This window comes from Gekko japonicus, unplaced genomic scaffold (assembly GCF_001447785.1).
Source record: "Gekko japonicus isolate JY-2015 unplaced genomic scaffold, Gekko_japonicus_V1.1 scaffold1220, whole genome shotgun sequence".
NCBI classification, from domain to species: Eukaryota; Metazoa; Chordata; class Lepidosauria; order Squamata; family Gekkonidae; genus Gekko; species Gekko japonicus.
In genome coordinates this window covers 494,520-519,752 of record NW_015174879.1, presented here as the reverse complement: position 1 = coordinate 519,752, position 25,233 = coordinate 494,520, and the positions used below count along the sequence as shown (strand labels likewise).

The following is a 25,233-nucleotide window of genomic DNA, read 5'->3' as shown; positions in this document are numbered from 1 at the left end:
GGAATTATTTAGGAAAGAAAGACACCCTTTCGTAGGCATCTGCCTCTTTTCTCCACCATCTCCGTTGTGGGCCATACTCGGGGAACGGGTGAGAAACCTGGCGTGTAACTTCTGTGAAGTGTTTTGCTCCCTGTTGCATGGTAACTGCTTGGGTCAAGAGAACTTGGTACTAATTTCATTTTGATCCATTCCTCTTTTGGTCTAGTAGTGACATATTCTTTGTTATTTCTTTGTAACGTGCACGTATACGTGCCTCGTACTGTTTGACCTCTGAAGAAGGCCTAATGGGCGGAAATGCGTCACAATAATTGTTCCTTGCGTACTTGTCATTTGTATTTGTTAATGAGGCTTTCAATGGGCCCTTATATGTTTTTTTAAAACTTTTCTCAGAATAAATGCATGTATTTTACTTATAATAAGTTTATGTGAGGTTTTAACTGTTGCCCCTTCGTCAGCTATCCCCCCTACCTTTTGGGTTCTTGGTTCAAGAGAACTTGGTGCCTTTTCTCTTTGCATTGGCATCGCAGCTGACGGTACAGTAACTTATTACCTTCACACCTTTTCCTGTTGGATTGTTAGTTTCCAGAGTGAGTATAGGTGTCTTGCATCCTGGGAGCAGCTGATCATCTTGAATAGAGATGTGAAGGCCCGGGAAAAAACTGGAAAAATTCAGAAAAAAATGGGTTTTTCCGTTTTTTTCCTGAAGCCTTTTTGTTTTTTTCATTTTATTTTAACATGATGAATAAAATATTTTAAGACAAGGTGTTCAAATGTTTTCCAAATCATTTCTAAAATATATATTTATGGTATCAGATTGATCTAATTTCTGTGCATTGAGGACAAGCAAGTCCTAGGTTACAAACTGAACTCTCCAATGCAAGAACAAGATGCATTTCTTCCTTTAGGAGGTGCAATTGTCAGAAGAAAATAATAAGGTTTCAGTTTTGTTTTTGCATGTGGGTGGGTAATAATTGTTTGGATACACTATATTTTTAATATGCTAGTTGTGATAATTTCATGCCAAGTAAAAATGTCCATAGTCATATTTTATGTTCCTAAAGTAACAGAATGACTTTCAATTTGGAAAAGACAAAAGAAATGCTAATGTGGCATTTTTTTCAATTTTTCCGAAAAATTTCAGTTTCCCCCCGAAAAAACCCGGTTTTTTTTCCTGAGCTTCAAAATTTCCGGAAATTTTACATCTCTAATCTTGAAAGCTTTTGGCTAGACGGGGTCCTTTTCTTCTGGAGTTAAAGATGTCCTTTTCATCTTGGATCGTCTCTCTGTGTGTTTACTTAGAAAATAAGCCTTGTATTGTTTGGCATCTAATAATTGGAATAAAAAGTTAACTTTCTCCAGTCGGGCTTATGTGTGTACACTACAGTGGATTGTTTACATTGATTCTGATGGAAAAACAGTAAGCATGTGATTCGTTTCCTTCCTTCCTCATTAATACAAATGCATCTTTGGCTGGTTCTGGCCCACATTTTTCATCCTGTTGTTGAGCCACAGGCCCATCTAGAGGTTGGCATGAAATTTTATGATATGGCACTGTAGAAAATGCCTTTTTGGGAGCTGGCTGCACTGTTACTTCTGTTAAGGATGTGTTCCTTCGACTGTTCTCGTGGGGAAATACACTGTTCGTGTTGAAAACCAGTACTGAGTCCACAGCTGCAGCTGCTGCCTGAGCTTCAATATTCCAGCACATTTCTGCTGCGCAAGACTTCTGGGCCGCATTATCAGTTGTGTGCTAAACTCACAAACTGTGCTTGCTGTGTTTTTCTGTGTACAGAGAATTGTACCTGAGAGCAGCAGTTTTCGGGGCAGCGGGTGAGGTTGGGTGGCGGTTCTCTCCTGGTGGGTCACAAGGCTCAGAGGGTGGAAGTGGGGAGGGAGCGGGGGGGGGGGCAATTCCAGGAGTCTTCAGACCTGTCTGATGCATGACCGGGCCATGAAAAACTGCCTTGTTGCCCAGCAATCTTACAAAATGAAAAATGGGTGGGATTGTGCCTCACTGGAAGAGCTTCTGATTTGCATGCACAAGGCCTCTGGGTCAATCCCTGCCACCTCCACTTAAAGGACATAAGAACAGAAGAGAAGCCAATGATGGATCAGGCCAGTGGCCCATCCAGTCCAACACTCTGTGTCACACAGTGGCCAAAAATACCAGGTGCCATCAGGAGGTCCAGCAGTGGGGCCAGGACACTAGAAGCCCTCCCACTGTTGCCCCCCCCCCAAGCACCAAGAATACAGAACATCACTTGCCCCAGATCGAGAGATCCTATCTATACCTTGTGGCTAATAGCCACTGAGGGACCTCTGCTCCATATGTTTATCTAATTCCCCCTTGAAGCTGTCCATGCTTGTAGCCACCACCGCCTCCTGTGGCAGTGAATTCCATGTGTTAATCACTGTTTGGGTGAAGAAGGACTTCCTTTTATCTGTTCTAACCCGACTGCTCAGCAATCTCATTGAGTGCCCACGAGTTCTTGTATTGGGAGAAAGGGAGAAAAGTACTTCTTTCTCTACCTGCTCTTTCCCATGCATCATCTTATAAACCTCAGTCATGTCACCCCTCAGCCGTCGTTTCTCCAAGCTGAAGAGCCCCAAGCACTTTAACCTGTCTTCATAGGTGAAGTGATGTGAAAGACCTCTGCCTGAGACCCTGGAGAGCTGCTGTCAGTCTGAGTAGACAAGACTGACCTTGATGGACCCAGGGACTGATTCAGTAGAAGGCAGCTTCATGCCGGGGAAGGGGCATGGCTCAGTGCTGGAGCATCTCTTTGGTGTGGAGAAGGCCCCAGGTTCAGTCTCCGGTGTCTCCAGTTGAAACGGGTCAGGCAGTAGAAAAGAGTAAGTGTCTGGTAGCACCTTAAAGAATAACTGAGTTTGTGGCAGGGGAGGAGCTTTCCTGAGTCACTGCTCCTTTCTTCAGGGTGAGGCAGTAGGGGATGAGAGAGACCTCTGCCTGTAGACCCTGCTGAGAGCTGCCACCAGTCTGAGTAGACGATACTGGCTTTGATGGACCGATGGTGTGATTCAGGATAAGGTCTCTTCAGGTGTGAGGCACAAGATGTAAGCACAAGATCACAGCCTGGCGTGATCTGGTCCATGGGGTCGCGAAGAGTCGGACTCGACTGTGCGACTGAACAACAACAACAACAACAAGATATAAGCTTGTTCACTGAGCAATTCTTGCGTTTTTGTTTTTTTTAAATATGGGGGAGAGATAAAGCGGTGTTGAGTCGCTTTGCTTTTGGGGACCTGCTTGCAAAGCAAGTGCAGAAGTGGGTCTGACTTGAAAATGTCCTTGAGTAGGCCCCGTGTTCTTCTGTTTTGTGGGAGGCAATTGGTGGGGTGGTTTGCCGGTCCTAATTTTCAAGACTCTAGTCTGGGAGAACCGGGTTTGATTCCCCACGCCTCCACATGCAGCCGCTGGTGTGACCTTGGGTCAGTCACATGTTCTCTCAAGGGCAGTCCTCGAAAGAGCTCTCTCAGCCTCACCTATCTCACAGGGTATCTGTTGTGGGGAGGGGAAGGAGATTGTAAACTGCTCTGAGACTCCTTTGGGTCGTGAAAGGCGGGGTGTAAATCCAGTCTCTTGTCTTTTTCTCTCTTCTCCTAGAGCCATCCCTGAAACGTCCAAGGGATCCTGGCACTTTCCAAGCTACGGAGTTGGGCCCCCCCCCCCCCCCCGCTTGGTCCCTCTGTATAGTTGCGAAAGTGAAAGAGCAGAGTCATATTAAAAGGTAAAGGTTCCCTTGCCCGAAAGCCAGTCGAATCTGACTCTAGGGTTGTGGTGCTCATCTCCGTTTCAAAGCCCAAGAGCCAGCGCTGTCCGAAGACGTTTCTGTGGTCATGTGGCCGGCATGACTAAACACCAAGGTGCATGGAACGCTGTTCCCTTCCCACTGAAGTGGTACCTATTTATCTACTTGCAATTTCTTGCTTTCAAACTGCTAGGTTGGCAGGAGCTGGAACTAGAGATGGGAGCTCACTCTGTCATGCGGCACACTCGGGTCTCGAACTGCTGAACTACCGACCTTCCACAGCCTGCAGTTCAGTGTCTTAACCACTTGAGCCACCGCAGCTCCAGAGTCATATTAGAGCAGCTCTAAAATATTTGGAATATCGTTGCATTAAAAAGTGCTGGAGGTGCCAGGGTTTGATGCTTTGATTAGACTCTGATAGGGTGTCCTTATTCCTGTTCCCCCAGTTGTTCTAAAGCAACCATGTCAGATTTTTGAACCACAAAAAGAATGTTAAAGGTGCTGGATAGTGTAACTCTGTATGCGAGAGGATCTGGGAGGGAAAGGGTTCGCAGGGGTCTTTTTGTAGCAGGAACTCCTTTGCATATTAGGGGACACACTCCTAATGTAGCCAATCCTCCAAGAGCTTACAGAACTCTTCTTACGGGGCTGCTGTAAACTCTTGGAGGATTGGCTGTATTAGGGGTGTGTCGCCTAATATGCACAGGAATTCCTGCTACAAAAAGAGCCCTGGCCGCCCGAGATTTCTCTCGCTCGGGTGCACTTGACAGGTGGCTCTACCCTCTCATCGGTGAGATGTTGAGCCTCTTCGGGCGCTTGCTTGCCTTCTGTTTTTCATCTTCTATAGGACCTCTCTTCTCTCTCTTACCTGGGCTTGGAGCAGTAGCAAGTTAACCTTTTTGAAGCTAATCTGTTCACAGTAAGTTAGATGTACCTACATGAATATGTCATCTAAGATGTGCTTCTATTTTTGTAAGTAAAATTTCTTCCTCTTGCTACCATTGGAGTCAAGACCATCTTTGTAATTTTGCTTGAACAGCATTTTCCCTTAGCCAGGAAGCGTGGAGAGTCGGGGGATACTGCAACACAAAAGCTTCTGTGCGTCCGAGGCAAATGATTTCTTTCTCATTTAACCCAGTAAAAGGTTCCCTGAGTTCATGAGCTAGTTGCATTTTATAGCACTTGAAAAGGTACCAAGAAGGGCAGCAAGGCTAATCCTGGGATTAGGAGGAGTGAGTTAGGAGGATAGACACTTTAAAAAAAGAGAGAGAGAGAGAGAGAGAAATTCTTGCAAATGGAACGAAAGAGGAAAACGTGGTTGAAAAGAAGAACTTAAAACAATTGCTTATTAACCTTCTGGAAGGGGAAGGAAGCTTTCATTAAAGTGCCTGGTGCAATTTTCTGCAGATGGCTTCTACAGTGATGTAGCTCTTGCCTTCGGAAGCGTTCTCGTGGAATAGCTGTAATCTAGCATGGACGGCCTCTGGAGTCTTAAAACTCTATTGTTGCAGCTTTTGTAGGGAGAAATGTTCAAGTAGAACTTGAGCGTGGCCTGAACAACAAGTGAATCGGGAAGGGAAGGGTGGGGGTGGGGGGGAGAACCGTCTACTAATGCTCCATTAATAACCATATTTAGCATTTGTATGGCACTCTGGTGTATGGAGCGCCTTGGGTGCATTATCTCCGCACTTCGCAGTTCAGAATCCTCCCGCGCTGTAGTAGAGAAGCGAAATGAAATGCGGCATGCCCACGGCTACCTGGTGAGCTCGTTGAGGTCAGCTCTGAACTGGGGTCTGCTGGCCCATGCCTCTCATCTGGAGCCCTGCACGATGCCAGCTCTAGAAATGATGGTGTAGATCTGAACTAGCTTTCTAGACCTCAGTGTTTGCAGGAACTCCTCTTGTATTTGTGTATCTGTATTATTTTGCGGAGCCATAACTGTGCTTTACGGGTAGGCACATATGCGGCAGGAGAACGAATGTTCTGATTTGCGAAATGGAGTTTGGAGGACGGTTTGCTTCAGCGAAAAACGAGCCCCATTGATTTTTCCTTGGAAGGTTCAGAGGGGGCATTTTATTTTATTTATTTATTTTTAAAGTACCCATAGGTACACTTTTATTAATTTTTTAAATCTACAACAAACAAATCTACACACTACAAACAGACACTCTACTACACATTACGTATATACCAAGAGTGCAGTTACATTATATGCTTATATGCAATTACTTAATTAATAAAAACTCTGTATCAAATACTTTCCATTCTTCTATCTTCTGTGTTCTCAAGTCCATTGCGCTATTCTTGCCTAGTCTTCTATTACATTTGCATTATACCAATCATAAAACTTTTTCCATGTTTTTTGAAATGTCCACTCTTTACTTAATCTCATTTCTAGAGTCAGTTTATCATTTTCTGCTGTTTCAAGTTTATTCACAAACTCCTGTTTCGTTGGTATCACCATGGTTTTCCAATATTTGGCATATAAGATTCTTGCAGCTGTCGTCATATAAACAGTCAAATACCTATTCTCTTTTTCATGCCAGGATTATGGATTATAGCATTTTGTTTTCTTGAGGGGAAATCTTTTCTCCAGATGCTCAGGGAAACGAGCAGTCGCTCACTGGCATAAAGTTAAGGCAGGGCACACTGGTTTTGGGTGTGTTGGCACTGTGGGGCTATTAGGCAGGAGAATGATGTGTGAGGGAGGCATTTCCGGGTGTGACTTTAGGGCCAGATGAGTGAGTGCGGGCTCCGGGGCTGCAAAGTGATGGCCCTGAGGTTTCATTTGTAGAAGCCTGGAGACTTCCTGGCGGCACCTGTGCAAATGTTTGTGCCTCTCAGCCTGCATCTGAAGCTGCTTGGCGCTGCAGTCGGGAGGGAGGTGTTGACACCCCTGTTGCTGTCTTGCTTTTGTCAGAAGGAGCTCTTGAAGTGTCTGGCCGTAATCAGAAATTGGAAGGTGGTGATAACAGAAGAGCAGGGCAAAAAAATAGAAGGGTCATTTTATCATATGTGGTGGACTTGTGATAAAGCAAAAAGTTATTGGACTGAGATACATAGAGAAATGGAAAAAAAATGTGAAATGTAATTTTAAGAAAGAACCTGAAATATTATTGTTGGGGCTTAAATTGAAGAAGTCAATGTGGGGAAAAGGACCTTGATGTGGTATATGATTACAACGGCTAGAATGACTTATGCTCAATGCTGGAAACAGGACAGAACTCCGGAAATCGAGGATTGGATAAGGAAACTACTGTTTATGGTTGAAATGGACAAAATGACAAGGAAACTTTAGAATCTGGAAGCAGAAGAATTTTATGCAGACTGGAAAGATTTCAAAGACTACTTAGAGAAATATTGGGATGTAAAGGACAACTTAATTTACTTTGACAGTTATTGAAAATGCGTGTTATTAGAAGAAAGTTAATTATAAAAAGGTGAAAGAAACGTTACTGATAGATTAAGATTATAAAATAAGGGAAATTGGAAGGAAATTTTAAGAAATGGGCTGGAGGTTGGAGCACTGTGGGAAACCAAGGGGGGGGAGTAGGATAGAGGAAGGGATGTATAACAACTAAAAGTGTAAGATGTATTGATTTAATAATATGTCCTAATAAATTGTTTTTGAAAAAAAAACACAGAAGAGCAAGGCCCTCTTGTATTTGGACTTCTGCTCTTTATTGGGGGTGATCCTTCTTTAGGTAGAGGCCCGCACGTTTGAGACACTTTTTTGGGGGTGGTTTTTTTTGGTATTTTGTGCATGTATGTGTGTGTGTATCCGGACGTCATGGCGACCTCTGGTGACTGACCCCTCCTGTGGGCCTGGAGGATATTCAGAGAGGTGGCTGAATAAGGCCTGCCCCCGCCTCTGATACTCCAAGGAGGTCTCCCATCCAAGTCCTTGCCAGAGTCGACCTTGCTTAGCTTCCTCAGACACGGAAGCTTTGACTCCTGAAAGCTCATACCCTAGAAACTCTTGTTGGTCTCTTCGTTGCTCCTGGACTGGAGTCTAATTGTTCTATTGCAGACCAACATGGCTGCCCTCTGGAACTAACTGGTGGCAGAAAGAACACTTTCCCTATGAGGAAAGGTTAAGGCGCTTAGGGCTCTTTAGCTTGGAGAAAAGACGACTGAGGGGTGACATGATCGAGGTTTATAAGATTATGCATGGGAAAGAGCAGGTAGAGAAAGAGGTACCTTTCTCCCTTTCTCACAATGCAAGAACTCGTGGGCACTCCATGAAACTGCAGAGCGGTCAGGTTAGAACGGATAAAAGGAAGTACTTCTTCACCCAAAGAGTGATTAACACATGGAATTCACTGCCACAGGAAGTGGTGGCAGCTACAAGCATGGACGGCTTCAAAAGGGAATTAGATAAGCATATGGAGCAGAGGTCCATCAGTGGCTATTAGCCACAAGGTATAGATAGGGGCTCTGGGGCAAGTGATGCACTGTCTTCTTGGTGCTTGGGGGGGGGGTCAACAGTGGGAGGGCTTCTAATGTCCCGGCCCCACTGGTGGACCTCCTGATGGCACTGGTATTTCTGGCCACTGTGTGACACAGAGTGTTGGACTGGATGGGCCTTTGGCCTGATCCAACATTGGCGTCTCTTATGTTCTTATGTACCGTCAGGTCACAGCCGACTTATGGCAACCCTGTAGGGTTTTATAGCCAAGAGACAAACACAGGTGGTTAGCCTCTGTGTCGTGACCTGGGACTTTCTTGGTGGTCTCCCATCCACGAACTAAGCAGGGCCGGCCCTGTCTCTCTTCCAAGACCTGATGAGATCGGGCTAGCCTGGGCCATATACCAAACTAGCGCAGTCTTTTTGGGTGAGAGTGTCTCTGACTGTAACAAAGCTAGCGATGGCACGTATTGTCTCGGCAGCTTGTCTGGCTGCTGTGGTGAGCCTATCTGAGACGATGCTCCTGCCCTTGCAAAGCCATGTTGGTTTCCGTAGACCTTGGAAAGAAATGCCTTTCTCTTGGTGTCTGTTTGCAAGTGACAGAAAGTGCCAGGGAGTGGCCAGGTTTGGTGGGCTGTGCAACCCCCTCGCAGTGAGACATTTGAGGTGCAGGTTTATGGCATTGTTCTGCAAAGAGGATGTGAGAATCCCTATTATTGAATGATTTGCAAGAAGCACATGTTTCTTCTGTGGCCAAAGATGTGGGACACATTTTCCGATTTTCATTTTTGTCTGGGAAAGCCACATCACTCACTGTTTGCCTGTGTATAATGTGGGGAACTCCTCTGTTTCGTCTTCTGATCATGAACTGGCTCTTGGTCTTCTAGAGCTCACGAGGTAAGAACTAGCGCCTTAATTTTGCTTGGAAACAAATGGGCAGCTGGTGAAGAGCGCTCAGAACTGGCAGAATATATTCCCAGTAGCCCAGTTGATGATTTTCCTACCACATTCTGCACTAACTGAAGTGTCGACCTGGGGTGTCAAACACATGGCCCGCGGGCCGGAAGCAGCTTGTCCAGGGCTCTTACCTGACCTGCAAGCAACTGATTACCTTTATTGCCAGATGATGTATAAGCCTGTTTGTATTTTGAGTAAAAAAATAATATCATTAACTGGGTTTGCCTGTGTCCTTTTATAAAGGTTATATTTTCTGTACCTGGCATTACTTTTTATGTCACACATGGCCCAGTCAGACAGTGTGACATTTATGTCAGATCCGGCCCTCGTAGCAAATGCGTTCGACACTTCTGGTCTAGACTGCACTAAACGTAGTCTGTATTAACCATGGGTGGGTTCAGTTTGGTACAGTGGTTAAGTGTGCGGACTCTAATCTGGGAGAACTGGGTTTGGTTCCCCACTCCTCTACTTGCACCTGCTGATGTGACCTTGGGTCAGTCACAAGCTCTGGCACAGCTGTCCTTGAAAAAGAGCAGTTTGTGTCAGAGTTCTCTCAGCCCCACCCATCTCACAGGGGGTGTCTGTTGTGGGGAGGGGAAGGGAAAGGAGTTTGTAAGCCGCTCTGAGACTCCAAGTGAAGGGCGGGGTATAAATCCAATCTCTTCTCTTCTCTTCTTCTTCATCTTGCAAGGAAAGAAGGGTAGCCGGCAATGTTCCCTCTAAGCCGAGTGAGTGTGAGCTAGCTCACAGTTTTTTAGCCTCCGGCTCACACATTTTCGTCTCAGCTCGGGAAGGACGGCTCCAGAGCAAACTGATTTATGTAGTGGCCAAAACGCTGGCTCACAACTTTAATGCCAGTAGCTCAGAAAGTAGAATTTTTGCTCACAGGACTCCACAGCTTAGAGGGAGCATTGGTAGCTGGTATTCCAGCTGAAAGTTGGCAGAGTATGACATGCCGCAGTGGAAACCCCACCCTCTGTTTATAGGCACGTCTGTAATTGATATTAAAGATATCTCCATGGACAGGGGATGAGGAGCACTTTACTTTTATCTGTGTTATTTAATGGTTTTATTGCTTTTATTATGTTTTACGTGGGCTGTGCCCCTTGTAAGCTGCCCTGAGCCCACTCACGGGGAGGGTGGGGTAAAAATGTAAAAAATAAATATTTTTTTTTGCTGATATGTGGTGTCCAACCCCATTTCAAAATTGGCTGACTTTGTGGGTTGCAATCCAGACTAAATTTACCATGAACAGAATGGAACTTTCCTCCCCCTTCCCACTCTTAGCCCTCTGATAGCCATGAAATGCCGCTCCTGGGGAATAGGGGACCCTGAGGAATGACATGGGGAAGACGTTGAGTTAAATGTAAAAAAAAAAAAATTGCCGTGGAAGCACAGAAGCTTTACGTGGTATCCCTGACCCTCCACGTTTCCCGGTTAAGGGAAAAATGCTGTTCAACAAATGACAAAGGTGATCTGACTCCAGTGGTAACAAGAGAACGAAATTTTACTTACACATCTTACATGACATGAGCAGTCGGGTTAGAACAGATAAAAAGGAAGGACTTCTTCACCCAAAGAGTGATTAGCACATGGAATTCACTGCCACAGGAGGTGGTGGTGGCTACGAGTATAGACGGCTTCAAGAGGAAATTGGCTAAACAAATGGAGCAGAGGTCCATCAGTGGCTATTAGCTGCAAGGTATAGTTAGGGACTCTTGGTCTGGGGCAAGTGATGCTCTGTATTCTTGGTGTTTGGAGGGGGCAAAAGTGGGAGGGCTTCTAGTGTCCTGTCCCCACTGGTGGACCTCCTGATGGCACCTGTTTTTTTTGGCCACTGTGTGACAGAGTGTTGAACTGGATGGGCCATTGGCTTGATCCAACATTGGCATCTCTTATGTTCTTATGGTATATTCATGTAGGTACATTTAGCTTATTGTGAACAGATTATCTTCAGAAAGGTTCACTTGCTACAGCTCCAAGCCCAGGTAAGAGAGAAGAAGAAGAGAGGTCCTTTGTTGTTGTTCAGTTGCACAGTCGAATCCGACTCTTTGCGACCCCATGGACCAGATCACACCCGGCCTTCCGGTCTTCCGCCGTCCTCTGAAGTTTGCTCAACTTCATGTTCGTTGCATCTATGACACTGTCTAACCATCTTATCCTTTGCCGTCCCCGTCTTCTTTGACCTTCAATCTTTCCCAGCATCAGGGTCTTCTCCAGGGAGTGCTCCCTTCTCATTGGGTGGCCAAAGTATTTGAGCTTCAGTTTCATTATCTGGCCTTCCAGGGAACAGTCAGGGTTGATTTCTTTTAGGATTGACTGATTTGATCTTCTTGCAGTCCAAGGGACTCTCAAGAGTCTTCTCCAGCACCATAGTTCAAAAGAATCTATTCTTCGGCGCTCGGCCTTCCTTATAGTCCAACTCTCGCAGCCATACATGACTACTGGGAATACCATTGCTTTGACCATGTGGACTATTGTTGGCAGGGTGATGTCTCTACTTTTTATCATGCTGTTTAGGTTCGCCATCGCTTTCCTCCCAAGGAGCAGGCGTCTTTTAATTTCATGGCTGCTGTCACAGTCTGCGGTGATCTGGGATCCCAGGATCGTGAAGTCTGTCACTACTTCCACGACTTCCCCTTCTGTTTGCCAAGGAGTGATGGGGCCGGATGCCATGATCTTAGTTTTTTTTTTATTTTGAGCTTCAAGCCCACTTTTGCGCTCTCCTCTTTCTATAGAGAGGTCCTATAGAAGATGAAAAACAGAAGGGAATCAAGGGCCAAAGCGGCTCAACATCTAACCAATGAGAGGGCAGGGCCAACTGCCAAGTCTACCCGAGTGAGGGAATTCTCTTAACCCTTTCCCTCCCGGATCCTCTTGCACGCAGAGTTACAGTATCCTACAGATACGAAGCAGAGAAGGGAAATTGGAGAAAATTGCCAATTTAGTCTGAATCCACCCTGCAAGCTACCCTGTTGATTGACAGCACCTCAGTTGTGTCTCAGTTGACACCAGTTCGCTTTTCCTCATCATCCCCTTATTATTTCTAATAACTCATTAAGAGTATCCACCAACTTCTATGTCTTTGTTCACAGGATGTTGAATTGCAAGTAGTCAACATGTTACCGGCACTTCACTACAAATCCATAAGAGCCTTTTCTGATGCCTGTGTTGAACTGGGTTGGGTGGGGAAACAGGACGGGGCCTGGTCGCAAAGGTGCAAGGGAGCCTTGCCAGCACTACCTCCTTGCAGCCAGCCTGTCGAGTAGGATCGGAACCATTGGAGTTCCATAGTCGTGAGCAACTCGATCTACTTTCTGGGGCCTCGCCGACAGAAACTTGTCCGAACAAATGTGGGCGGACTGTTAAACCAATGGCCTCCAAGTCATGATGTTCATGAGCAATTTTTATCTTCAGTCAGCCTTTATTTGCTGAAAGAATATTATCAAGGGAGTATGTCAAAGTTGCTTTCCATAACTTGGGGTAGCTCGGCTGGATGGCACTGTGGGGACAACGCAAGCATGGCAGGCACAAGATATCCTCTCACTCGAGTTCAGTCTTCTTTGCTTTGACTTGTCCAGCGTATGTTCTAGCCTTCTATTGGCCTTCTCCATTGCCCTCAGGGCCTCATAAGCAAAGGTGTCAAAAATACTTCTATGGGGTGGATGAGGACGTTCAGGAGTATTTCAATGGCTTGGGCTATTTCTGTATTCTGCAGATCAACGGAGTCTTCAGTTTGGTGTGGTGAGAGCCAGTTTGGTGTAGTGGTTGTGCGCGGACTCTAATCTGGGAGAACCGGGTTCGATTCCCTGCTCCTCCACTTGCACCTGCTGATGTGACCTTGGATCAGTCATGAGCTCTGGCACAACTGTTCCTGAAAGAGCAGTTTCTGTCAAGAGCTCTCTCAGCCCCACCTCCCTCACAGGGTGTCTGTTGTGGGGAGGGGGAGGGAAGGAGTTTGTAAGCCGCTCTGAGACTCCCAAGTGAAGGGCGGGGTATAAATCCAATCTCTTCTTCTTCTTCTTCAACAGGGACCACCAGCTTTCTTGTCCTTTACGGAGTGTCCTGCTATCGGGAATCCCTCTGAATGCGTCAGTAGGGTACCATGTTGTGTTTTTCCTTGACGTGGTAGCTAGCCAAGGGCTCAAGTACTGTTGGTCATTTGTCCGGGCCCAAAGTTTATCTGGGAGGGTCTTGGATGCCATCAAGGTTTCCGGGTCACCCAAGAGATGCATTTGTTAACAACCTGTCCTCTTTCTCTTCCCAGCAAGGTTCAGCATGGGCCATAACTGGATAGTGAATCAGTCTGTGTATGTAAACAGAGGCTGAGCGATTGCACATTTGAGGTCATCTGGCTTCTTGCCCACCCAATCTGCATACGTTGCGAGGCTCCTTAACTATTACATAACTACCTGGGAGCTGGTTTTCTGTGAACAGTTCCCGTGCAGCTAGGGTAAAGTTTAAATGATCCAGTTGTGTAGGCTGATCATGTCGTTCCCAGTTGCTCAGAAGCTGTTCTTGGGCATCTGATTCCTGTGTGGTCAGGGTAGAAGAAGAAGAGAAGATATTGGATTTATACCCCGCCCTTCACTACCCAAAGGTGTCTCAGAGCGGCTTACAATCTCCTTTCTCTTCCCCTCCCCACAACAGACACCCTGTGAGGGAGGTGGGCCTGAGAGAGCTTTGAGAGAACTGCTCTTTCAAGAAGAACTCTGACAGAACTATAGCTTGCCCAAGGTCATCCAGCAGCTGCAAGTGGAGGAGTGGGGAATCAAACCTGGTTCTCCCAGATTAGAGTCCGCGTACTTAACCACTACACCAAACTGGCTTCGTACTGTTGAAAGGGTCCCTGTTGCAAGTATAGATTGAAATGGCAACTTAGAGATCTTGGTTTCTTTGGCTGCCCCAAATCCTTAAAACTTGAAGTCTAGAGCTCTATAGAATGAGAGATAATGGCTTAGAAGAATGGTCTGCTTCTTGTTAACTGGCTTTTAGTTTAAAAAAAGAACAACACACCAGGAAATAATTTTGATTGTATGGGAGAGAACCTTGCCTACAACAGATTTCCTGAATCTCTTTGGCTGTGGTCAGACGTGCCTTTAGATCCGAGTTGGCTACGAATGCCTGATGGATCTAAAGGTATGATCAGACAGCAACATCTGGGAAAGGTCCTGCAGTCATCGGCAACCCATGCTGCTCTGCCACAGAAGCGGAGTTACAAGACACCGGGGAAAGTCTGGTTCTTACTGGTTCTGACGGGCCACAGACAGACTTCCTGCTGTCTGATTGCACAAGCACACTCAAGCCATTGGGATGGGCTGCCCAGTCCATCCCAGCTCGGCGCCCTTTCTTTGCTTGCTTAGTGATATGCTCATAACTGCGTAAGTGATCCATAGTCATGGACCGCTGTGGGGGGTTTGATTCCTTGTTTATGCGCACGCGGGGAAAAAGGCAAAAAAAAGCCCTCCACTTGCCCAAACGTGCCGTCTGATCAGGCAGTGACAGGCTGAGCCCACAGGACCAAGGGATGTGTGATCGCACAACTCCGTTTCAGTTTCCACTGGAGGAAATAGGATCACTTCCCCTCCGTGCCAAATGGCACATCTGACCGCAGCCTTTAGCTGGTTTTTTCCCCCCTCTTGGTGTTTGATTTTTTTTTTCTTAACCATCCTGGCTTTTCTCAAGAAAACCTTCTTGTAAAATTAATTTGTTATGAAGGTAACTTGGTAGGGTGCATTTGGACTTGTTGTTAATAGTAATAAATCTCAGGAACCCTTTCATTAAAGTTCTGGAAAATAATTTTCTGTGTAACCAGAGGTGAACATTCCAGAGTGAACTTTTTTTTTTTGGCCCAGTTTGATTTTTTTTTTTTTAAAGTTTAAACTCTGCCTGCAAGAAGCTGTCAGGGACTTTGTTGAAAGTCAAGCAATCCATTGCGGCTGACGTTAATTGATTGCTTGATATATTAGATATATTGAGATATTAGAGCCGTATAGTTGGAAGAGAGTGAGCCATGGCATCTTGAAACTTCCGTAGTCCAAATGGGCAGGGAAACGTCTCTTGGAATAGGCATCTTTGTTGTCAGATTAGACATTGAAGGTGAGACGTCAAGTTGTTCAGACTCCATAGCCCAGAAGAGAAGGCCCTTAGTCACTGGTAGACCCCATGCTTCATTAACTGATGAAGCTGCCCTACTGAATTGGACCCTTGGTCTATCAACGTTGGTGGCCCCATCCTGGTGGAATGAGTTCCTGGAGGAGATCAGGGCCCTGCGGGACCTTTTACAATTCCGCAGGGCCTGCAGACGCCCGCCAGGCATTTGAGAGCCGCCGCCACCAAAGAAGAACATCGGTTGGTTAAAAGGGAGAGGGCCCTGGACTCTGGGAATTGCCATCAACAGCCTAAAAGAACAGCGAGCCCTGCAGGGACACTCAAAATAAACACCGAGAGCTGTCTGCAAGTGGAGAACTTTCTATACTGGCTGCTACCGTCACATGAACACCAATAACTACTAGCCCTTTATTACGATTTTATAATTGTTTTAACTGCAACTATGTTTTAATGTAATTATCTGTTCTTATGTAAGCCACCCTGAGCCAGCTTCGGCTGGGAGGGTGGGATAAAAATTTGAAAAATAAACAAATAAACGTTAGTATTTTCTTCTCTGACTGGCAGCAGGCTCTCTAGGGTCTTAAGTGAAAGCCTTTCACATCACCAGCTACCTGATTCCTTCAGCTGGAGATGCTGGGAATTGAACCTTGGACCTTCTGCATGGGAAGCAGATGTTCGGCCACTGAGCCACACCCCTTCTAGGTTCAGTCCTGGGTCCCCAAGAAATCTAAGTAGTAGGGCTGGGAGAACTCTGAGACCTTGAAGAGCTGCTGCCGGAGTACGGAGTACCAGGCTAGAGAAATGACTACTCCGTGTCCTTATGTGTGTGTTTTGTGCTGGCTGGACTTGTTGAAATAAGTCACCCGGGTTTGCTATATTTGAGGACCATCATTAGCTCAAAGGCTGATCAAGGGGACCTGTTTAAAATTACCTTATGTGCTGTGGGTGGGCTGGCTTTATTACTAGAAGCTTTGTGGGTCTGTGAATGGGGGTCCATGAGAAACTGGCCGGGCTCTTTTGTGCTACGGCCTCCCTCTTGCCTACTGTGATGTGTGTATGAGGACTACCGGAGGGTAGAGTAACCATCTCGGTGGCTATCCCTCCGGTATCAAGTACGTCACACCTGGCTCTTCGGTGCTGAAGTCTGAACTCTGATCCGCACTACTTTTTTTGTTATACAGTGACTAATTAAAAAAAAAATTGAGTCCAGTGGCACCTTTAAGACCAACAAAGTTTTATTCCAGGTAGAAGTTTTTGTGTGCATGCGCTCTTCTTCAGATACATTGAAAAGGAAGTTGCCAGTTCATACATACAGGTAGAAGGTGAGCAGCAAACTAGCATACAGCTTAAATTAGAATTGCCTCCGCAGAATTTCTCCCCCTGCTGCTCCGTGTTGTAGTACACATTCGATGGACCATCTCCACCCCAACGCGGTGTGTGGTGATTAGAATTTTTTTGTGTGATGCAGAACAACAACTTTTTGAGCTTCTCCTAGAAGCACTAGCTTGGGCCGTCAACCTGGTTTTCTTTCTCTCTGCTCCGTGATTAGGCTGGAGAGAGAACCCGAGGAAGGGTTCCAGAGGAAGAACCGCCCGGCTTGCTCACACAAGCCGTCGTGACCTTGCCATCTTTAAAACAGCTCAAAGTCTTGGTTAGCTAAGAAGTCAAGGAACAGTCAATTTTCCACTGCTTTCAAGTTCATAATTAGTACGTGGGTTTATTGACACACAGAGTCTGGTGGTAGTGGAAAGCGCCATCAAGTTGCAAGTGACTTGTGGACCCTGTAGGGTTTTCAAGGCAAGAGGCGTTCACCGGTGGCTGCCCATTACTTGCCTCTGCATAGCGACCCTGGTATTCCTTGGTGGTCTCCCATCCAGGTATCTTTGGGACCGTCTCCTCTGGTATGCTCCTGGGAGAGCATTACACTCTGCTGAGAGTAACCTGCTGGTGGCCCCTGGCCCCAAAGACTGTCCTCGACCAGAGCCAAGGCCCTGGCTCCAGCCTGGTGGAACTCTCTGCCAACTTCCATCTGGGCCCTGTGGGACTTAATGCCGTTCCGCAGAGCCTGTAGGGCACAGATGTTCCGCCAGGCTTTTGGTTGAGGGCAGCAATGGTTTCCATCATACCTGGCACCCTCCTGTTTTCCTGTTTTCCTTTTTCCATCCTTTCCTTTTTCCATCCTGCCCGCTTTGGCCTCCTCCTTAACCTTCCCATGAGATAGACTGGTCCAGAGCAGGTTTCAGATCAAATTACAAATGCTTCGGGAGACTGTGAAACTCTGAGATGAACTGATTGTTGATTTTAAACTGTACTTTTGTATATTGATTTATTGTAAATCGCCCAGAGCCCTGTGTACTCAGGAATGGGGCAATTCATAAATGTTAATAATAATAAATAACAATAATAAAAACAAAACCAGGGCTGAACTTGCTTAGCTTCTGAGATCTGAGGAGATTGTGTCAGCTTGGACCATCCAGGTCACGGCAGACAGTGTCTACCGAGTGGGAATGCTGGGTAGTAAGATGGGAAATAGTTTGTTGTTGTTGTTCAGTCGCACAATCGAGTCCGACTCTTCGCGACCCCATGGACCAGATCCCGCCAGGCCCTCCTGTCTTCCTCCGTCCTCTGCTCAATTTCATGTTCATTGAATCTATGACACTGTCTAACCATCTCATCCTTTGCCGTCCCCGTCTTCTTTGACCTTCAATCTTTCCCAGCATCAGGGTCTTCTCCAGTGAGTGCTCCCTTCTCATTGGGTGGCCAAAGTATTTGAGCTTCAGTTTCATTATCTATAGTTATAGAGAAATAGTTACGCTCCTGATAACAATGGGTTGTGCTTACAGTTCTCTTGTTACTTTACTGTTCCGTCCTTCTCCATATCCATAATTTTTTTAAAAACCCAAAGAAACAGCTGCGCAGTACAAGGTTAAAGTTCAACCTTCTCTCGTGTGGTGCGGCAAGAATGAGAGGCTATGTTTGGTAATGCTTGTGTGTGTCGACAGGAGCTTTAGTATGCTAGAACAAGGGTGGGAGGAGAGCCCGTGCGGCCCTCTTTGGTCACAGCAAGAAGCTGCTTGCGAAGATAGCAGCTTGCAGTCTCAGCCGGGCAGTGGCCGAAGGAAGGCTTCATGTTTGTCTCGAGCTGAGGCAGACTTTCCAAAGAGTGGAATTCGCTGCCAGAGGATGTAGTGCTGGCCACGGGCATGAATGGCTTTAAAAAAGGGATTCGTTTATATTCATGGAGGAGAGGTTTTTCAGTGGCTGCTAGCCATGGTGACTGAGGGGAACCTCCACGTTCGGAGGCGCACTAATCCTCTGAATCCCAGAGCCAGGGGGCAACGTCAGGGGGAAGGCCTCGGCCTCCATGCCCTCTTGTTGGACTTTGAGAGGAACTGGTTGGCTACTGTGAGAGGAAGGAAGCGGGATTGGATGGACCACTGGTCAGATCCAGCTGGGCTCTTCTTATGTTCTTAGGAGTTGCTACTTTCTTGTCCTTTAGAATGTGCTTCCGTGAGATCATAAACAGGCTCGATGCGTTCCCTTTGGGCCTGGTAGTAGGGTTGCCAACCTCCCGGTGGTGCCTGGAGAGCTCCCAGAACAACAACTGATATCCAAACTACGGAGACCCATTCTCCTGGAGAAAATGGCGGCTCTGCCGGGTGGGCTTTGGCCGTAGAATTCTCTGAGGCCCTTCCCCAAACCCACCATTCCCAAGTCCCCAGGAATTTCCCAAACCAGAGCTCGGCAATTCTGCTTTGTAGCAAAGCTCTCTTTGCTTTTGTGTAAAAAGGAGGGATGCAGTGATAGTCTTCTACTGATATTTCAGAGCGTGCGTTTCCCGGAAAATCGCTTGGGCGTCACTGGTTGTTCCTTTCTAGGGAAGTCTGGCAGGAGGAAGCGGGGTAACCCTCTCAAGTACACTCTTCTGGGCTCCGTGGAGGAGAAAGGCTGGGAGGAACTGGCTTTAGTACGCTTGCATTTCAATGCTTCTCTCCTTCCCCTTCTACCTCCTGTCCTGTTCCAGCTTGGTATCCAGGAAAAGTTCATTCTTCTACAGAAGAAGAAAGGAAAAAAAAAGAATCGCCAGAAATCTGGCAGAGAGCCTTTCCCCTCGCCTCGTTTTCCAAGTGGTGCTGCCAACTGGCTCCCCTGCTAGTTTTGAAGTTGGGTTGCACCCATTCCAGTAAAACTGTGATGTCTGGAAACACCCCAATTGGGTCCTGTATTCTTACGAAATGTGTGAGTGGGTTTGCCTCTGTGTCCACGCTGGTCGAAGCAGAAAGTAGTTATCCTTTTATCAGATCCTGCAGAACAAATAACCCCGGCAGCTTATGATTAGAAAAGACGCTATTTATTTTATTTATTTAAAACATTTTTATGTCACCGTCGGGGGTCCACAAGGCAGCGATCGTAAAAACACGAAAACGTCTTCACAGTTTAAAAAAGTTAAAATTGGGAAATTTGATTAAAGACACGTAAGCAGCACTGTGAGGGCCGATGACTGTTATTTGGGGGTATGTTAGACACCGATACAGGGAGACAGATGAGCCTCTCTGGACAGGGAATTCCAAAGTTTTGGGGCCACGAGGGAGAAGGCCCCTTTCTGGGGTCGCCACCCATGTAGCCTCGGACGGCGGGGGGCAACCGAAAGAGGACCCACCATTTCAACCGTCTCCCTGGAATCTGCTGGCTGCACAAGGGTAGGAAATCTAGGAACTTACAGTGTGTGCCCAGCAACACGTGGAATATCCGCTTTCTCCACGCTATCTCTAGTGCCCTTTCCTCGCCTTTCCCTGCTAAGTGATGCCTCTTGGGTTCCTCCAAAATACCCCCTGCCGTGAGGTAAAGGAAAGCCCCGATCGACCCTTTTCTTTGGGGGGAAATGGACATGGGCACCAGGAAAGACATGACCAAAGTACGACATGTTCAGTTTAGTCGTTTTCACTTTGACGGAGGGACGCACATTCAGACCTACAAAATCGCTGTTACCAGAATAAGTTGTGGTGGTGATAAGGCTATACCTACGGCCCATCACTAATACCATGGGTCCAATTATAAGTTGACAAGGAAACAACATCTGGTTTAATTATATGGATACTAGAATTCTGTAACAGGTCTTTGAATGTGCGTCTAGAATATATAGATAATAGTGACCACTGAGGAAGGCCCTTAGGGGCCGAAACACGTATGGTCTTTGGTTGTAAAGTTTTTACCCATCATTTGTATGTAAAGTGGACAAGCTTTTACAGTCTGATTTTAGACAAAGCAGTTTTTAAGAAGGAAAGTTTTAACACGTGTACACCTTAATAAATATTTGTACTTTTTCATATATAGGTTTAGCTTAGCCCTATTTGGTTCACTGGACTGAGGGTACAGAATAGAATGAAATCCAGGCACCCGTAGTTTGGGGGCAGGTTGGATGAGCAGGGGAAGGGACTCAGCCCACTGTTTGGTGGAAGAGTTGGGTTGAAGACAAAGGGTAGTGGATGGCCCAGGCTAGACTAGTCTCATCAGATCTCAGAAGCTAAGCAGCTTGGGAGACCACTAGGAAGCCCAGTGTGGCTATGAGGAGGCAGGCGATGGCAGACCACCTCTGAACGTCTTTCTTGCCGTGACAGCCTTACAGGGTCAACCTGAGTCGGCTGAGTCGGACAGTACTGTCCGTCACCACCACCAGTGTTCAAACCATTGGGTACTGATGTGGATTACGGGACAGTGACTCTTAGTAGTCCCCTGCCCTGCAAACGTCATGAAGACAGCTTTTTCTAAATTCCCCCATGCTGCTGGCCAGTGTTCCCTCTAAGCTGAGTTAGTGTGAGCGAACTGACAGTTTTTTAGCCTCCGGCTCACACGTTTTTGTCTTCGCTCAGGGAGGATGTCTCTAGAGCAAACTAATTTCCGCAGCGGCCAGATCGCTCACGCACAGCTTTGATGCCAGTAGCTCCCAAAGTAGATTTTTTGCTCACAAGACTCCACAGCTTAGAGGGAGCATCGCTGCTGGCAAAATCTATTTCAAGTCGAGGAAGGTTTCTAGGCAAAGGCACTGAACAGTGACACTTCTTCGGCAAAGCAGATGTGAGATTCCCTTTCGCAGAGTCACTTCCCTGCCTCCATAACCTCAAGTACAGCCTCATACCAACAAAATTCGAGTGGCCTGCCAAGAACCTCTGCCCTTTTAAACTAACAGGGCTTCTCCCCCCCCCGCCCCCTCCCGGCCGCGATATATTTTTCAGAGTGTCCTGTGTTCTTGCAAACCAGAGGGAACGCTCCTGGTGGTTTTGGAAAAAAGTGTCTGAGGTCTGAAATGGGCACTCTCTTCCCTTCCCTACCCGATGAATTCAGAACTAGCACTTTCAGCATATATATTTCCCTTTTGGCAACACCCGATTTCTGGCTTGGTTTTTTCAGAGCAGAGTTTTTGCAAAAGCTATACATAACGGAGCGTGCGCATCCATGTTTAATGCGAGGACTCTTTTCCTGGAACGGGCAAGGAACATATGCTGGCTTTTCTGTGCAGGCTCTCCTTGAGGTACTTAAGTACCCTGCTAAAAATAACACGTCTATTTTAGGCCAGGGTCCAGTTAGGAGAGACTAATTTGCAACTTCTACAGCCTGTAATCTGGAAGAGCAGACTGGTATTAAACACAAGGCAAATAAACATTTCCCCCCTAATTATATCTTTGTCCGTTTATCAGCCAGTTCTGCCTTAACTTATGGCTTTAAAAAAAAATAAGCGATTTCAGGTATTGGGTGTTTCTTCGCCGTCTTTGTCTGACTTTGCAAAATTCCTAGAAGGCAAAGGGTAGAAGGAACATCAGGAAGTCAAGTAAAGGTCTTCTGGGCTTGGGAAGGGAGGTAAATAAACAGTGTTGCAGTTTCTTCATAGCCAGTAAAGTGAGAGATCTTCGTTCCAGCAAGAGGGAGGGAGGCTTTTGTTACTAGTTATTGTTTTTAATTGTTTGTAATGTACACTTCTCACGGTGTCGCTGTGACATGTGCATAAGCAATACACTTGGAAGCAAATGGTAATTCTTGGTGTTCGTTTGGCATTTTGTGGGTTCAGAGCATTTGAGGTATATGTAGAATGTCTCTGAATGGCCCTGTTAGGTCGTTCAGTAAGAAGATTCCTTGAAGCCCAGATTTTCTCAGACCTGCACACTCAGAGCCAGAGAAATGCAATAGAAATGCAATAAATGCAATAGAAATGCAATAGATTTCCAATAGATTTCCCTCACCAAGTTCTGGTGCGATGGCCCTTCCTTCTCTCGGAGAGGTAGCAGTAATCTTGGAGAGCGTAGACCTTGTCTACAGGTAACCTTGGATGCTCTTGTGCTATTCTAGTATCATGTAGCCTGAGTGGTGGGTAAGCACAGTCTTCCCTAACCACATTGGCCGAAGACATGCTCATCACCAGAGCAGCATGGGGAAGAGCTAGGGTTGCTGCTCTCCTGGTAGCAGTGGGTGATGTCCTGGTGATGCTCCCTGTCCCCCTCCCTTGCTTAGTGGAAGCGGCCGGAAGGAAAAACAGCACAGGGAAGTCACGTCCTGTTTTTTAAAAAGGAGGTGATATCGCGACACTCCAGGAATGTCAGCAATCTCCGTGGTAAAACCGTATGGATTTCGACATTCCTAGAGCATCATGACATCGCTTTCTGTTTCAAAACAGGAAGTGACTCCCAAGAAATTTCCACCGCTTGAGGGCTGGCATCCTAGGGTGAGTTCCAAGATGGCAGCTGGCACACTGGTCAGAGTAATGTGAGAATCAGGCTTTGTTGAGTAGTAAAGCGAATGGCTGAGGCGACCTGAGGATAATGGCTCTGCATTTCTGAAGGCCCATCTTTCCCCGTCTTCTTCCTGCAGTATATCTTACCATGGCCCTAGAGGTCTACTGGGAATGCTGTCCTTGAAAGTGCCATCGGTATGTCATTGGCGTACTGTGGATATGTAAGGAAGCTTGGTGGTGGTTTCTGGGCTTTGGGACTTCCTTTCCTCAAAGACTTTTTTCCAGTGCCATCCTTTGGTTTTCTGGAAGCAGTGCAAAATGGATTGTTTGAAAATTGGCTTTTTACAGAGACTTTCTCTTTAATGTAGCGTATTATACTTTCTGTAAGATGTTACACGGGGACCATCTCATTCATCCCCTTGTTGGCAATGCTTCCTCTAAGCTATGGAGTCCTGTGAGCAAAAATGCTACTTCCTGAGCTACAGGCATTAAAGTGGTGAGCAGGCGATTTGGCTACTGCATAAATTAGTTTGCTCTGGAACTGTGCTCCCTGAGTTAAGACAAAAATGTGTGAGCCGGAGGCTAAAAAACGGTGAGCTAACTCACATTAACTCAGCTTAGAGGGAACACTGGGTCGGCGTGCTGGTTTGAAGCAATGCAACAAAGTTTGGGTCTTGTGGCACCTTTAAGACCAACCAAGTTTAATTCTGGGCATAAGCTTTGTGTGCATGTGCACTTCTGAAGAGGTATGTAGCCTTGGTGTTCTGACATCCGCCTCTTTGAAAAGGGGGAAGGATTGAGATTTATCCTGAAAGGTTTTCAGACGTTGGGTCAGGATCCCCAAATGGATGGCGATGCTCAGGCAGGTGGGTCTTGAGGTCATGAGGAGAGGGTGGGCTGTAGCTCAGTGGCAGAGCATCTGCTTGGCTACTGCATAAATTAGTTTGCTCTGGAGCTGTGCTTCCTGAGCTAAGGCAAAAATGTGTGAGCCAGAGGCTAAAAAACTAGCTCACACTAACTCAGCTTAGAGGGAACACTGCTTGTTGGTATTCAGAGTTATGTGAAAATAGACATAGGAAACACACACGGTTTGAGGAATGCTAATGTTGACACCCAAGTAGGTTAATAGTTAAGCACACCCGGGAGAATCTGGAATGAGTTCCAAGGTGGTACTCTCGCTTGTCTTCATCTTGGGCCTCTGTGGTTTTTAGCAGCTGTAACTTCCTTGGCCAAGGATAATTAATACGTGAACCTGAAAGCACTTGTGCTGTTGCTGTGTTTGGATTAAGTGTTCTTTCTTGCATAATTATGGCTGACTGTAGCACGCCAACAGGTGGGAAATCAGATACTTCGCTAAAAGTGCAAGGTAGTATCTGCTAATGCATTAAGAGCCCGCAGCTGATCTCTCGTTGCCTCAACAAACTGGGGAGGAAGGAATCCATGTTGGCGACCTGAGTGCGGGTACGGCCAAGCTGTGGCTTGTGACCTGCGTGTCGCTCTTCTAGGGTTACGCCCTTGAAATGGGTGTCAGACAGTAAGTCCATAGTGACACTGCCAGCAGGGCTCTTTTTGTAGCAGGAACTCCTTTGCATAATGTAGCCAGTCCTCCAAGAGTTTACAGAGCTCTTCTTACAGGGGCTACTGTAAGCTGTTGGATGATTGGCTACATTAAGGGTGTGTCACCTAATATGCAAAGGAGTTCCTGCTACAAAAAGAGCCCTGGCACACTGCCATTGCCATTGCTGGGGCGATGGAGATGCCCAGCTACGTTCCAGGAAGGGAGTGGTGGTGCAGGGAGCAAAAGCACCTGCCTTAACATCTAGCGGAGTGAGCACCCGGCCCTAGTCCCAGCTCCCGCCCACCCAGTGGTTTGAAAACCTTAACAACTTGCGAGTAGATGAATGGGTACCTGCCTTAGAAGGCAGGGAGCACCCTCCTCCATTGGGAAGTAAGGTGGGATTCTAGCAGCGGTGATTGGGCAAGCAACAGCGACGGCGGCAGAGCGGTGTGTAATGGCGGCGGCAGGCGAGGTGGCGAGCGGAAGTAAAAGAAAGACGTAACATTGAGTGATGGACCGGCGGCGGAGGCGGAGCCAGGAAGCGCAAAGACCCAGCGGCGCAGGCGCGGCGGAGCCTGAGGGACGGAGCCGGAGCCACGCTGCCATCGGCGCGACGAATGGCCTGTCGACTCCAGAAGACCACCGAAGTCTGAAGGAAAGAGGGGAGGGAGAGGCCGAGCAGAAGCCGGGAGCCGAGCCGAGACAA

At 46.8% G+C, this 25,233-nt stretch overlaps 1 protein-coding gene across 1 annotated transcript in view; it reads left to right on the top strand.

The window, feature by feature from the left end:
* Positions 1-69: 69 nt before the first annotated feature.
* The window catches only part of GRB10 (growth factor receptor bound protein 10), a 202,510-nt gene continuing 177,346 nt past the window's right edge, over positions 70-25,233 (top strand). The window contains exon 1 of the mRNA XM_015424873.1: positions 70-88. The gene's annotated coding sequence lies outside the window, so the exon portion shown is untranslated. The remainder of the gene's footprint in view (positions 89-25,233) is intronic.